Here is a 12827-nt window from a genome sequence, read left to right on the forward strand (position 1 = left end):
TAACATCATCCCCATTTTATATAAGCGTAAATAAGTCAAACGACAAGCTAATTGTGGCGGGACTTGCATCTGGGTGTTCTGACTCCTTGCGTGGTGTGTTTTATACTCTATTGTGCATTTCTAGTGAGAAAGTCTCTGGCATTGGTCATGGTCATAAGGAGATATTAGTTAAATCCATCATTCATATGACTATCTTAAATAGAGGAGATAAAGTTGAGAGAAATGTGCTAACTAGTAGATAAGATGACCAGGGTTGTCTTCTGGTTCCTGTGAACTCTTGAACTCTTGATCTACATCCTGTGGCTTGCCCCCTTACTCACTTCTCTCCAGTCTTGCTACCTTTTTGTTATACTTCAAATAGGTCATAGCCACATATCACTGTAGCTCAGTAGCATATAAGAGAATCTAGTTCTCCCTAAGGCAGAAATGAGCATCATTCAGTAGCCCTGAGTTCTTGGCTCAGCCAAGAAACTTATCAGCAAAGGTCAAAGTTGTTTGGGAAAGGCAGAAGAAGTACTGAACTGTAAGGCATGTCCAGTCATTAATCAAGACTAAATGAAAACATTGCTTCTGTATCTAAAGCACTGACATATTCTGTATACACTAGAGATTTTTTCCCTAGTGTAAAAAACTTTCATTTTGGTGACTACAGCATGTTTAAAAACTTGGTACTGTACCAAGAAAAAAAAAAGGGGGAAGTAATCCAGAAAATAGCTTTCATAAAAAAATAAAAAGGAATCAGTGTAAGTGAAATCATTGTGAATTTCGGTCTCCTAATTAAGTCAACTCTGGTTTTACTAAATGTCATGAAATTTTTTCCATATTTTCACAATCTTTTGCATCAATTATCTGAAATGTGTAATACTCTATAGTGGATGATCAAAACTATACTTGATAAGAAAATAAAAAATAAACTCTTAGAGCAATACAAATAGAAAATGGTATTTGTCTTAAAAGTATTATTGCAATAAATTACATATTTATGATATGGCCTCCTCCCAAGTAACTCAAAACAATTCAATTCCTGAGTCAATGTTTGACTTTTGAAGAGCTTTAGCAACTTTAAGGACTCTTTTCTTGACTCTAAGCTGTATGCTCCCAAATAGTAAATAGTACACAAATAACCATCTGACAGCTGTGCACTGAATGCCTACAATACTAAAGGCCATCTTAGGCACTCTTTCTTCATAGGTCCCAGTGCACCCACCCAATGCTCATGCAGCACATATAACAACACGGTGCTGTTTTCTGTCTCTCCCATTAGGCTGCTAGGCCTTGAGGATTAAAAATTTCCAATTTCATCACTGTCATGGTGCCTAGTACATAGTAAGCACTCCATTCAATATTTGTTAAGTGAACAACAGAACCACTGGGAAAGTGAAATTGTATACAACTCAACTGATCTTACAAGTTCTTTGAGTAGATAATATATGCAAAGTAAAATGGCTATCCAAGAGTTGATGTACCATCAGAGTCTAAACTATTCCAGAGAACAGTACTTGAATAGTAGTTACAGTGGGATAAGAAGAGACACTACAGGGTGCCGGGAAAGATTTCAAGACCTAAAATCAGATGGAATCAGTCCTGTAGCTTGACACCATTTTCTAGCAGTTTAAACTTGGAATACAATCAAAGGATGATGAGAATATCACTCAAAATTTGAAATTAAAACACAAAGCTTAATTTATTGCTTACTGCTCTGCTGATCTTGTACAGGAATTAGAGGAATCCTGTAATTCAAGAATGTTATAGAGGTGTGACTAAATTAATATCATGTATAGAATCATTATTTTTCTGGGTAGAGACTATTGTTGATTGGAGTGAGTTCTGATTGATTGACTTTCAGAAGTGAGGGGCTGGCCCTTATTGATTGCTTATAATAGCATTTTCACTGCTGTTTTTGTTGATAAAGTAACTGTGTTTAAAACCAGTTCTATTTGTTGCCATGGGTACAGAACAATTAATTTCCATTAGGTTTGTGGAAACTGTTCTCCTTGCTTACTCTTTCTAAATTTCAGAGGTTTCATTATCTATAAACCTCTCCAGATTTTTATAAAAAGATAAGTTCTCATAAACTGGACATAGCACACACTGAGTAAGCAGTAAGAGTTATGTTTATATATTTATGATCCATACAAAGCATTTTCACTAAAAGGGAAAGGCCATTATTTTCTTATGGTGGATAGAGTTCCTATGAAATATAACCTGAATGCTCTTGCTATAGCATAAAGAAATATTGTCATCCACTTGCTATCTCTTCTCTCTCCACTCTTGATAATACAAAATTCTCAACTAACATGGTATTTTATTCAGAAAGCTTTAAATAGAGTTTAAATGGGCTTGTATTTTCTAGGATCCTGATTTCTTCTGTTTTCTCATTCACCATTGTGCTGGTTTGAAAGGATGCATATCCCCTAGAAAAGCCATGTTTTAATCTAAATCCCATTTCGTAAAGGCAGAATAATCCCTATTCAATACTGTATATTTGAAACTGTAATCAGAGCATCTCCCTGGAGGTGTGATTTAATCAAGGGTGGTTGTTAAACTGGATTAGGTGATGATGTGTCTCGTCAAGACACACATTTGGGTGTGTCTTGATATATTTCTAGAGTCCTATAAAAGAGGAAACATTTTAGAGAATGAAGGAGATTCAGAGAGAGCAGAGAATGCTGCAGCAGCATGAAGCAGAGAGTCCACAAGCCAGAGACCTCTGGAGATGAAGAAGGAAAACACCTCCTGGGGAGCTTCACAAAACCGGAAGCCAGGAGGGAAGAAGCTAGCAGATGACGCTGTGTTCACCATGTGTGTCCTTCCAGATGAGAGAAGAACCCTGACTGTGTTCACCATTTGCCTTTCCAGATGAGAGAGAAACTCTGACTGTGCTTGCCATATGCCCTTCTACTTGAGAGAGAAATCCTGAACTTCATTGGCCTTCTTGAACAAAGGTATCTTTCCCTGGATGCCTTAGATTGGACATTTCTTTGACTTGTTCTAATTGAGACATTTTCTCAGCCTTATAACTGTAAACTAGCAACTTATTAAATTCCCCTTTTTAGAAGCCATTCTGTTTCTGGTATATTGCATTCCAGCAGCTAGCAAACTAGAACAACCATGGATTCTGAGAGTATAAGATAAGGAGACTGGATGTGTACCCAAGCGCTGAGAGACAACGGGAGGTGTGATAGACTAGATTATCAACTCTAATTCTTCACTGTTACCTTGTTATGGAATTTTACATCCATCCCTTTTGGCATGTGACTTTGCAGTATCTCCACCACTTGAACACAGTGCAGTCTCCATGCTATGGACGTGGATCTTGGCCATATGAATTGCTCTGGCCAATGATTGTAACAGGTATGAGGCAAGCATAGGTTTTAGGCTTACTTGCACGATTTGGTTTAGGCTTGTGGATAAGACCTGGCCCCCACAGGCAGGCCGAAGCCAAGCCCAACGCACCACAGACCTATGAAGGAGAAACATAAATATTTGTTGGTGTAAGTTATTAAGTTTCAAAGTTTATTTGTTACATAGCAAAAGCTGGCTAATATATAATGGAAAAACTTGAGGCAGAATCTGGGCGGTTATGGAATGGAAGGGAAAAAAAAAACAAAACAATAAAGTAAGAGTAAGGAGTAGGCATCAGGAATATTTGGCTGAAGAGAACTATTTTGTCATTAGCCTGTTTTGATTCAGCTGTCAGGGGGACATTAATATATCCTCTGACTTGCTATCCTGCTAGGTGCAAAATAGAATTAAGATAGAGCAATCATGGAGACTAAATAGGAGACTTTCAGGGGAAAGAGACACTGAGAGCAGGAAAAGATAAAGTCTCAATGTCAGCCACTTAACAAGTCCGAGCACTAATGGATTGAGAATGACGTGAACCAAACCTGAGACAGGGGAGTTTCTAAGAGAAAAGGGGCAACAGAGATTCTAGGGTCCAGAATAGTCCTCTTATAAATCTTTTATTACACTGTGATTTTTATTCTAGGCAGGATCAAACCCCATCATTTTTGCACATATACAGGAACAAAGGAAGAGATATTAAGTAAAAGCAGAAAGGGTCTCTGGCGTTCAGTTAAAAATATGGACAAATAATCAGACGTGTGTATTTGATGAGTATAAATGTCAAGGCTTGTTCTGTAGAAAAACAGGAAGCCATCGTAATACCACATTATATTATAACCATGTTTTCTTGAAATGGATTTCAAGACTTCGGGGAATGAATGATGTTGCACTTTCAGAGATTCTATCAATTAATATTGTTTTGTTAAAACAATATTACCTGACACATTGATTAATGTAAGTGAAAGGTAATTTATCATGGAATGTGGACTCCCTTAAGGAATGAAATAATTAGGGTAGAAGTCAGTACAGCTTGAGCACCTTCACATAGACTAATGGAAATTGTTGTCAGGGTTGAAGAAACTGCAATAGTTTTTGCCCTTACATCCCACAAGTTTCCAAATCCCAGATTAGTGAAACTGATTGCCTTGGTTTCATGTTATTTGCCAATCCTCTGTGCTTCTAAGTTGCGCACAATGAGAGAGGGAGAAGTTATCCAGGAAGATATTGTAAATTACCAGAAAAAGGAGGACTGGATGCTTGGTGGCAAAAATAAACTTAAATCCAAATGTGCATCTTTTATTTGTTTCTTTCATTAACTTCTATCTTGGGTGCCTTACACATTAGTTGGTCCAGAGTGGACACTTAATAAGAATTTGTCAAGTGAATATTGATTAAATGATCTGAGGCTCATTGCCAATTCCCTCATTTTTCATCCTCTATAAAATAGTGATATTAACTTCTATCCTATCTTGCTCCCATTCGTCCCCAAATAAATTGGAATGATATGACAGACATCCTTTAGAAAATTTAAAGCACTACAAGGAGTGGCCTTTTGTATCTATGTCACTTGCATTTGTCGGGCACTTCTAACGTGCTTCAGTACTTGGTACTGGCACAAAGTATTGACAAATGGAATTGAATCAAGAGTGCTGAAATAGAGAATCAAATCTATGGTCAACTGAATTTTTACAAGGCCCCCAAATCCTCTGAACTGGGACAAAATAGTCTTTTCAATAAATGGGCATGAGAGAACTGGATATCAATAGCTGAAAGAATGAAAGAGGACCCCCTACCTTACATCCTGTACAAAAATTAATTCAACGTGGATCAAAAACCTATATAAGTAAGAATTAGCACCATATAGAAGAAAATCTAGAGAAACATCTTCAAGACCTAGTAATAGGAGGTAGCTCCCTAAACTTTACACTCAAGGCACAAGCGAAAAAAAAGAAAAAATAGGTAAATGGGAACTCCTCAAAATTAAATGCTTCAACACCTCAAAAGACTTTGTCAATAGGTGAAGAGGCAGCCAACTCAATGGGAGAAAATATTTGGAAATCACACATTGAACAAAGGCTTGTTATCCTGTATACACAAAGAAATCATACAACTCAACCACAAAAGAACAAACAACTCAATTATAAAGTGGGCTAAAGATATGAATAGACATTTTTCTGAAGAGCAAATACAGATGACTCAAAACCACATGAAGAGATGCTCATTTTCATTAGCTATGAGGGAAATGTAGATCAAGACTACAATGAGATACCACCTCACATCTATAAGAATGGCTGCTATTAAAGAAACAGGAAACTACAAATGTTGGAGTGGATGCGGAGAAACCGGGACACTTACGCACTGCTGGTGGGAATGCATAATGGTACAACTACTATGGAAGACAGTTTGGCAGTTCCTTAGGAAACTAAATATCGAGTTGCCCTATGACACAGCAATAACACTACTTGGTATATACCCAGGAGAGCTGAAAGCAACAACACAGACATTTTCACGCCAGTGTTCACAGCAGCATTATTCACAATGCCAAAAGATGGAAACAAATGAAATGCCCATCAGCAGATGAGTGGATTAACAAAATGTGGTACATATGCATGGAATATTATGCAGCAGTAAGACAAAATGACATCCTGAAGCACATGACAAATGGATGACCTTGAGGACATAATGCTGAGTGAAATAAGCTAGAAACAAAAGGATAGATATTGTATGACTCCACTTTTATGACCATGGTAAAAGTAAAATTGGAAGCTTATATTACAGAAAACAAGGGACTTAGAGATACATGGAAGCTAGAGAGGGGCAAACAGTTAGTTAATGAAATTGAACTCCAATGTAAGGGAATAGATAGAAGTGAAGGTGGTTCTCTAGTGGGTCTATCAGTAATATTACCGTATGGAAGGTAAACATGATTGAAAGGGGTTGTATAGACTTATATGTCCCACTGATGAACACTACAAATATAAATAAGTTCTTGTATGAACTACTTCAAAGGTAAGTTTCTTGTACAAAGAGTATTTAAATTCATGGTACAAGGGGAAGAACTGTTATTGCATGCTATGGTCTATGTTTAACAAGAAAACATCAGCAGTAACACCAGGGTTAAATAACAGAGGGAGGGACAAGAGTTAAGGGGAGGTTTAGATTTCCTATTTGGTGAGGGTGTGTTTATTGGCTATCTTTCTCTTGGAAACAATGAAATTATCTAAAATTGAGAGGGTTGATAGACTGTGGACTTTGGGAATTAAACCTGATGCCTAATGAATGCAGGTGGCTGAAGGATGCATTGACTGAGAAGTCGATTGGTGAATGATGGTGGATACATATGATCAAATGTTGTGCTGCCACAAAAAGGAACAAAGTTGTGAAGCATGCAACATTATGAATGAACCTGTGGGACATTTGGTGAGGCAAAATAAGCCAGAAATAAAAGAACAATTATTGTGTGGTCTTCTTTAGAAAATGCTTATAAGAAAACAGGGGCTAGATTGTAAGCTCTTTTAGCAGCCACATTTACTCCAGAGTGATAATTATCATTTCTGGATTTTGAGAGACTGTTTTATATATGAATAACCTGGTACTTAGAGGTCTAGGAACGAAGCCGATCAGGTTGGGATTGAGGTAATTCAGAACACAGGGGTAAGGAAGACGTATATATTTTAGAACCTCGCTACTTTTTGAGACCAAAGGAAGAAAGGTTTATTTTGTCTAGAACCTAAATTTTCTGTAGCATGTAATCTAACTCAACCTGTCTGGATAGTTCATTTAAACAATTTAAACACAGGGAGCCTAGAATAAGAGTGAGGGCCTTTAACCCTGTATAGCTTAATGTAACGCCTGAATCCATCCTAGAATATATTAAGCAGAAAACCAAAAAGTATTAGCAAAGTTCCCTCAGAGATGAGAGAAAAAATATGGAATTATTAAATTTTAGCACTGGGGAAGCCCCTGATACCATGTCAAACATTAGGAGCACCCAAATCAATAAGTTAAGTCCTTCATCTTGAGGCTTGCTCTTGTAAGCCTTACGTAGGTAGCAGAAAAGCTTAGCCTACCTTTAGGTATGCCAAAGAGTTACTTCTGAAGGACCTTTTTTTGTTGATCAGAAGTGGCCTCACTCTCTCTAAGCCCAACTCTGCAAGTGAAATCATTACCCTCCCCTTTATGTGGGACACGACATCCAGGGGTAAAAGTCTTCTTGGCAGTTTGGGAGATGGCTCCCAGGGATGAGCCTGGCCCTGGTACTGTGGGATCAACAAAGCCAGCCTGACCAAAAGGGAGAAAGAAGTGTAACAGATAAGGTGGCTGAGAGAGTTCCAATAGAGTTAAGAGGCTCACTATTATGCAAGCTTCAGTTGCTACCTATCATAACTTGCCAAAGCCCAACCAAAACCATTTCAGCCAATCCTAAAGAACACCTAGGACATTATTTAAGATTCTACAAAAATTCCATGCACTAGATTAACTTTCCAGAAACCTACAAACTCCGGATGAGTCCCTAGACCAGATAAGTCCTGAAACCTAGATGGATCAGCCTCTCCAGAACATCAGCTAGTTCCATCTCCCTACCCCATATTATTGACAGTCCCTTCCAGCATTAAAAAGTTAGAATGGGCATAGCTCAAATACCTCTAAAGAATGGGAGAAAGATTAAAGGTGATGGTGGAGTTATACAGAGAAGGCAGGGTTTAGCAAACGAGAATGATTGCTGAATTATCATATTGATATTTCTTAGAACAGCTAGAAGTAAAAACTTAAGATTGTGCAACTGAACCCATAACAAACTCTGAAATCTGTTCTACAACTAATTGTTGCACTGTGCTTTAAAATTTATTGCTTTTTTGTATATATGTTATTTTTCACAAAAAATAAAAAAAGTCCATTGTGATGATTAAAAAAAAGTATTGATTCTTTCTAGCTGCCAATATTCTGGAGCAGGTAGAAGGAAAAACCTGAGTGGATGTTATGGGAGCCCATGACAAACTCTGGGATCTGTCCTGTAAATACTTTTGAAGAGTGGTTTGAAAACTATTTCTTTTTTCTTTCTTTGCTTTGCATATATGTTATATCATACAATAAAAAAAATTAAAAGAAAAAAAGAACATAGGTTTTTCTGGGGTGCATAACAGATTGAAACCACTTCAGATAGGTGAATTGCAGTGTCTACTACAGGTTTTTTTTAAAACAGTCTTATTCACACACCATACAATCCATCCAAGTGTGCAGTCCTTGGCCCTTGGTATAATCACATGGTTATGCATTCACCACTATGGTCAATATGAGAACATTCTCATTTCTTCCGAAAAAAAAAAAACCCATACCCTTTATATCTTCCTATTGTTGACATTAATTTTGGTATAGTGCCTTTGTTACAATTAGTGAAAGAATATTACAATGTTACTGTTAACTATAGACCTTAGTTTACATTAATCATATTTTCCCATATACCACACTATTATTAATACCTTGTAATAGTGACATACATTTGTTCTAGTTCTTAAAAGAACTTTACTATATTTATACAAATATCCACCATCATTGTCCACTCTAAGTTTCGCTAAGTTATACAGTCTTAGTTTTTATCCTCTAGCTTTCCTTCTTTCTTAATTACACCTACAGTATTGTGTTATCCATTTCCAAACATTTACAATCCACCTCATTAAACATCCTGTACTCCTTATGCATCAATTGCCAAATCTTTTTTTTTTTTTTTTTTTTTTTTTTAGGAAGGAAAGAAAGACAGAGAAGGAAGGAAGGATGGAAGGAAGGAAGGGAGGAAGAAAGGGAAACATTTTCTTATTTTATTATATTTTGTTTTTATTTGTTTGTTTTTTACATGGGCTGGGGCCGGGAATCGAACCGGGGTCCTCCGGCATGGCAGGCAAGCACTCTTGCCCGCTGAGCCACCGCGGCCCGCCCCAATTGCCAAATCTTTACCCTCTTTCTGGCTCCTGATAATCTATGCTGTCAAATTTAAGTCTCAGCATTTGCTCGTTAAACTTAGTTCATATTATAAAACATATGGCCACATGTTTTTAGTTACATTTTTATAGCACTTAATTTTTTCAAAACTGTTTTAGATACATGTTTTCATTCTCAAACAACCCAGGAAGGTGGAGAGAAAATACAATTCTACGTATGAGGAAATTGGGGACCAGAGAAATGAAGTGGTTTTCCCAAAGCTATAAAACTAATCTTGAACCAAGATCATATTCATTCTTTAAATAATCACAGCTCCCAAATAATAGACAACTATATTCATTAATTTTCTTTTTAAAACATGTAAGCCTTTATATGCTATTTTAGTGGTAGAAGAATAAGAATCTCCATGACATCTTCTCTGCGGTTTGACATGAAATTTTTCCTTGATGAGCATGTTAAACTATTATGAGTTTAATTTGATGAAAAAAATATGGGAAAATAGTTGAAAACTATGTCAAAAGCAAGATGAAGTAGCAGCATGTTTGCCAACATCCCAGCACGGCCTGAGGAGATATTACACAGGCTCTCTCTACCTCACTCTCCTCAGTGCAGAGTAGGGATCATTGTGGTACCAACTGAGTTTGTTGTAAGGATATAATGAGCTAGTACATGAAACATTCTAACATAGCACAGTGCCTGGAGCATAGTGTTTGATAAATGGCAACAATTAACAGGTGAAGGATATATGCCTAATGGAAATGATCTAATTGATTAGTTCCAGAGCTGGGGTTATAACTCAACTATTGGCTATAGCTCCATTCCCGGAGGAGTATTGGGATTTGAAATTAAGAGGTGAAAAGGGAGGTGTTGTAGTTAGATTCAGTTGTCAACTTGGCCAGGTGAATGTACCTAGTTTTGTTGCTGCAGACATGAGCCAATGGTACGTGAACCTCATCTGTGCTGATTACATCTGCAGTCGGCTAGGAGGCGTACCTGCTGCAATGAATGACTGGTGCTTAAATTAGAGAGAGCTCAATGTAGCACAGCCTAAGCAGCTTGGCATATGTCATCTCAGCGCTCGCAGCTCAGCCTAGGCCTTTGGAGATGCAGAAAGAAATCACCCCGGGGAAAGTTGTTGGAACCCAGAGGCCTGGAGAGAAGGCCAGCAGAGACCACCCTGTGCCTTCCATGTAAGAAAGAACCTCAGTGGAAAGTTAGCTGCCTTTCCTCTGAAGAACTAACAAAAAAAATCCCCTTTTATTAAAAGCCAATCCGTCTCTGGTGTGTTGCATTCTGGCAGCTGGCAAACTAGAACAGGAGGAAAAGTGCTAGAAAAACAAGGCTGTATGTTTTATTGGAATTATTTGGTTTTTGCAAATGCCTAGGGAAGAATATTGAGTTACCTGATTTTGCTGTGTTTATGATTTGCAGTCTTTTTTTCCTGCTCTTAAAACAATTGTTTAAAACAATTTCAGATATTGCCAATGATTGGCACAATGAAATTTTGGCATAATGCTTTCATGTATGAAATTACCATGGCAATATTTTTTCGTGTCTTATATATGCTTCCAAATTCCTGCCTATCTTTAATTAGCTTTATGTTTTTCAACTTATTTTAAGGCCTATGCTATATAAGAGGTGACTTTTTTCTGAACATTTCACAATCACCTTTGGTTAAAAGCAAAGAGTATTTGATAAGGTTTATTGTGAACTGTGTGTCCTGCTCTTACATAAAGGAGCAAGAGGCTCTTCAGAATCTTAGCGGCAGTGTTCAGAGCTGCCTGGCAACCCAGGAGCACAATATGCAGTATTGTCCATCTTCCTTCATATCACAAACAAAGCAAGATGATTTTCTTACTCGCCTGATTGTTTTATTTAAAGGGTTTGTATTTCTGTCACTACAAATGTTTTAGGCTGATATTAATAAAAATTCAGTCTAGGGCAGCAAATATTTATTATGGGGTAATAGTAGAAAACATTAGGGTTTGAAACCAAAGAGATGGTTAAGCCATCTACTTTCCTCAATGATTTTACATCTAATTAGGAGAATTAGGATGTATTGGGTGGAAAAATATGCTATATATATAACTTCTACAATTGTTTGAGCGCTAAGCTTCTATGATTCTATTAAGAAGAAAGGAAGAATGAATAACTTTAACCGGTAGAGCAAAATAGATTGAATTCATTCCAATATTAACAAAGGCACTGAGTATCTTTTGGATTCGAATTGGGAAAAGAACAAAGTGTCTGCCACTCTCTTCTTCCAAGGAGAGAAGAGCCATCTCAATCTTGCAGGACCTGAATGATCTACATCACCATTTTCTTATTTTTTGCTTGCTCGTGTGTCTGGCATCCATCAGAATGTGGAAATTCCTCCTCTGAGAAGCATAGTGGGATGGTGCCTATGCTACACGACCTCCATCCTTGAATATATCCCTCTTGCCATAGGTCTTGCCTCACAAATTGTTTGCTTATTTATCTGAATTCTGCCTCCATCCCTACCTTACTTCAAGTTCCTTAAAAGCAGGGATCTTGGAATTAGTTTTCACATCAATGAAGAGCTCTTTATTAGATATAAGAGACTTGAGTATGCTTATATACTGAGAAGAGTAAGTGAGCAATTCGATATAACTATGAATGACTACATTACACTTCTGCAGGGGCTCCTTCCCTCTACCTCCTTAATTTCTTCCAATGTACATAATGAATGCAATACAAGGCTCCTCAAAAAATTCCAGCAGTAGAGGGGAAGGATATGGGGCAAAGAAAATGTTCTAGCACAGTCATTTGGTTTACATAAAATAATTAAATTATTTGCAATTTCTTATGCCTAACTGGGATCATAAATATAAAATTTCAGAATATAAGCTGATGAGGTCAAGAATTGTGTTTATTTATTACCATATCCTTATTATGTATTATGGTCCTTCATATGCAAGCTCCAATAAATATTTAATGAATATTGATGAATAAATAAAAATTTTCACTATGGGAAGCATTAAGTGACATATAGTAAAACATCTTTGATCACACTCAAAAATATACAATTTTAGGCAGATAAGTACTCTAGGAAACGAATGATAGAATATAATTCAAGTTTTAAATTGTTGAATGTAACTGATATTTCATTAGAAATCCTAGAAATACTTTAGGGCACTTGCTTCCCATTCCTTTAGCCCATTAGTTCCTTTCTTAGGGGAATTTTTTCATTCCTTGATCCTGTACAGTAAGGAATAGATTTCAAAGACCTTGCCTGCAAGGCATCATGTGAATGGAAAAAGAATAGACCATTGGCAGGGGTGGCCTATCATAGACTTGTCAGTAATTTTTGTGGCCTCACTTGAATAGAGAAGCCAGGACAGTAAGATTTTAACTAAAAGTAAAAGAAGGGAAGTTACCTGTGATTTGGGTAATTGAGTGAAAAGGTCATTCAGAGTTTGGTCTGGAGTGCCCACTTAAGAGCCAAATGTGGTGAGAAAATACAGAGTCAGAAAAAGCTATCTGGGAGAGAGTAGAGTAGCTGTGGGATACAGACAAAGAAG

Source organism: Tamandua tetradactyla, chromosome 11, assembly GCF_023851605.1.
Source record: "Tamandua tetradactyla isolate mTamTet1 chromosome 11, mTamTet1.pri, whole genome shotgun sequence".
NCBI classification, from domain to species: Eukaryota; Metazoa; Chordata; class Mammalia; order Pilosa; family Myrmecophagidae; genus Tamandua; species Tamandua tetradactyla.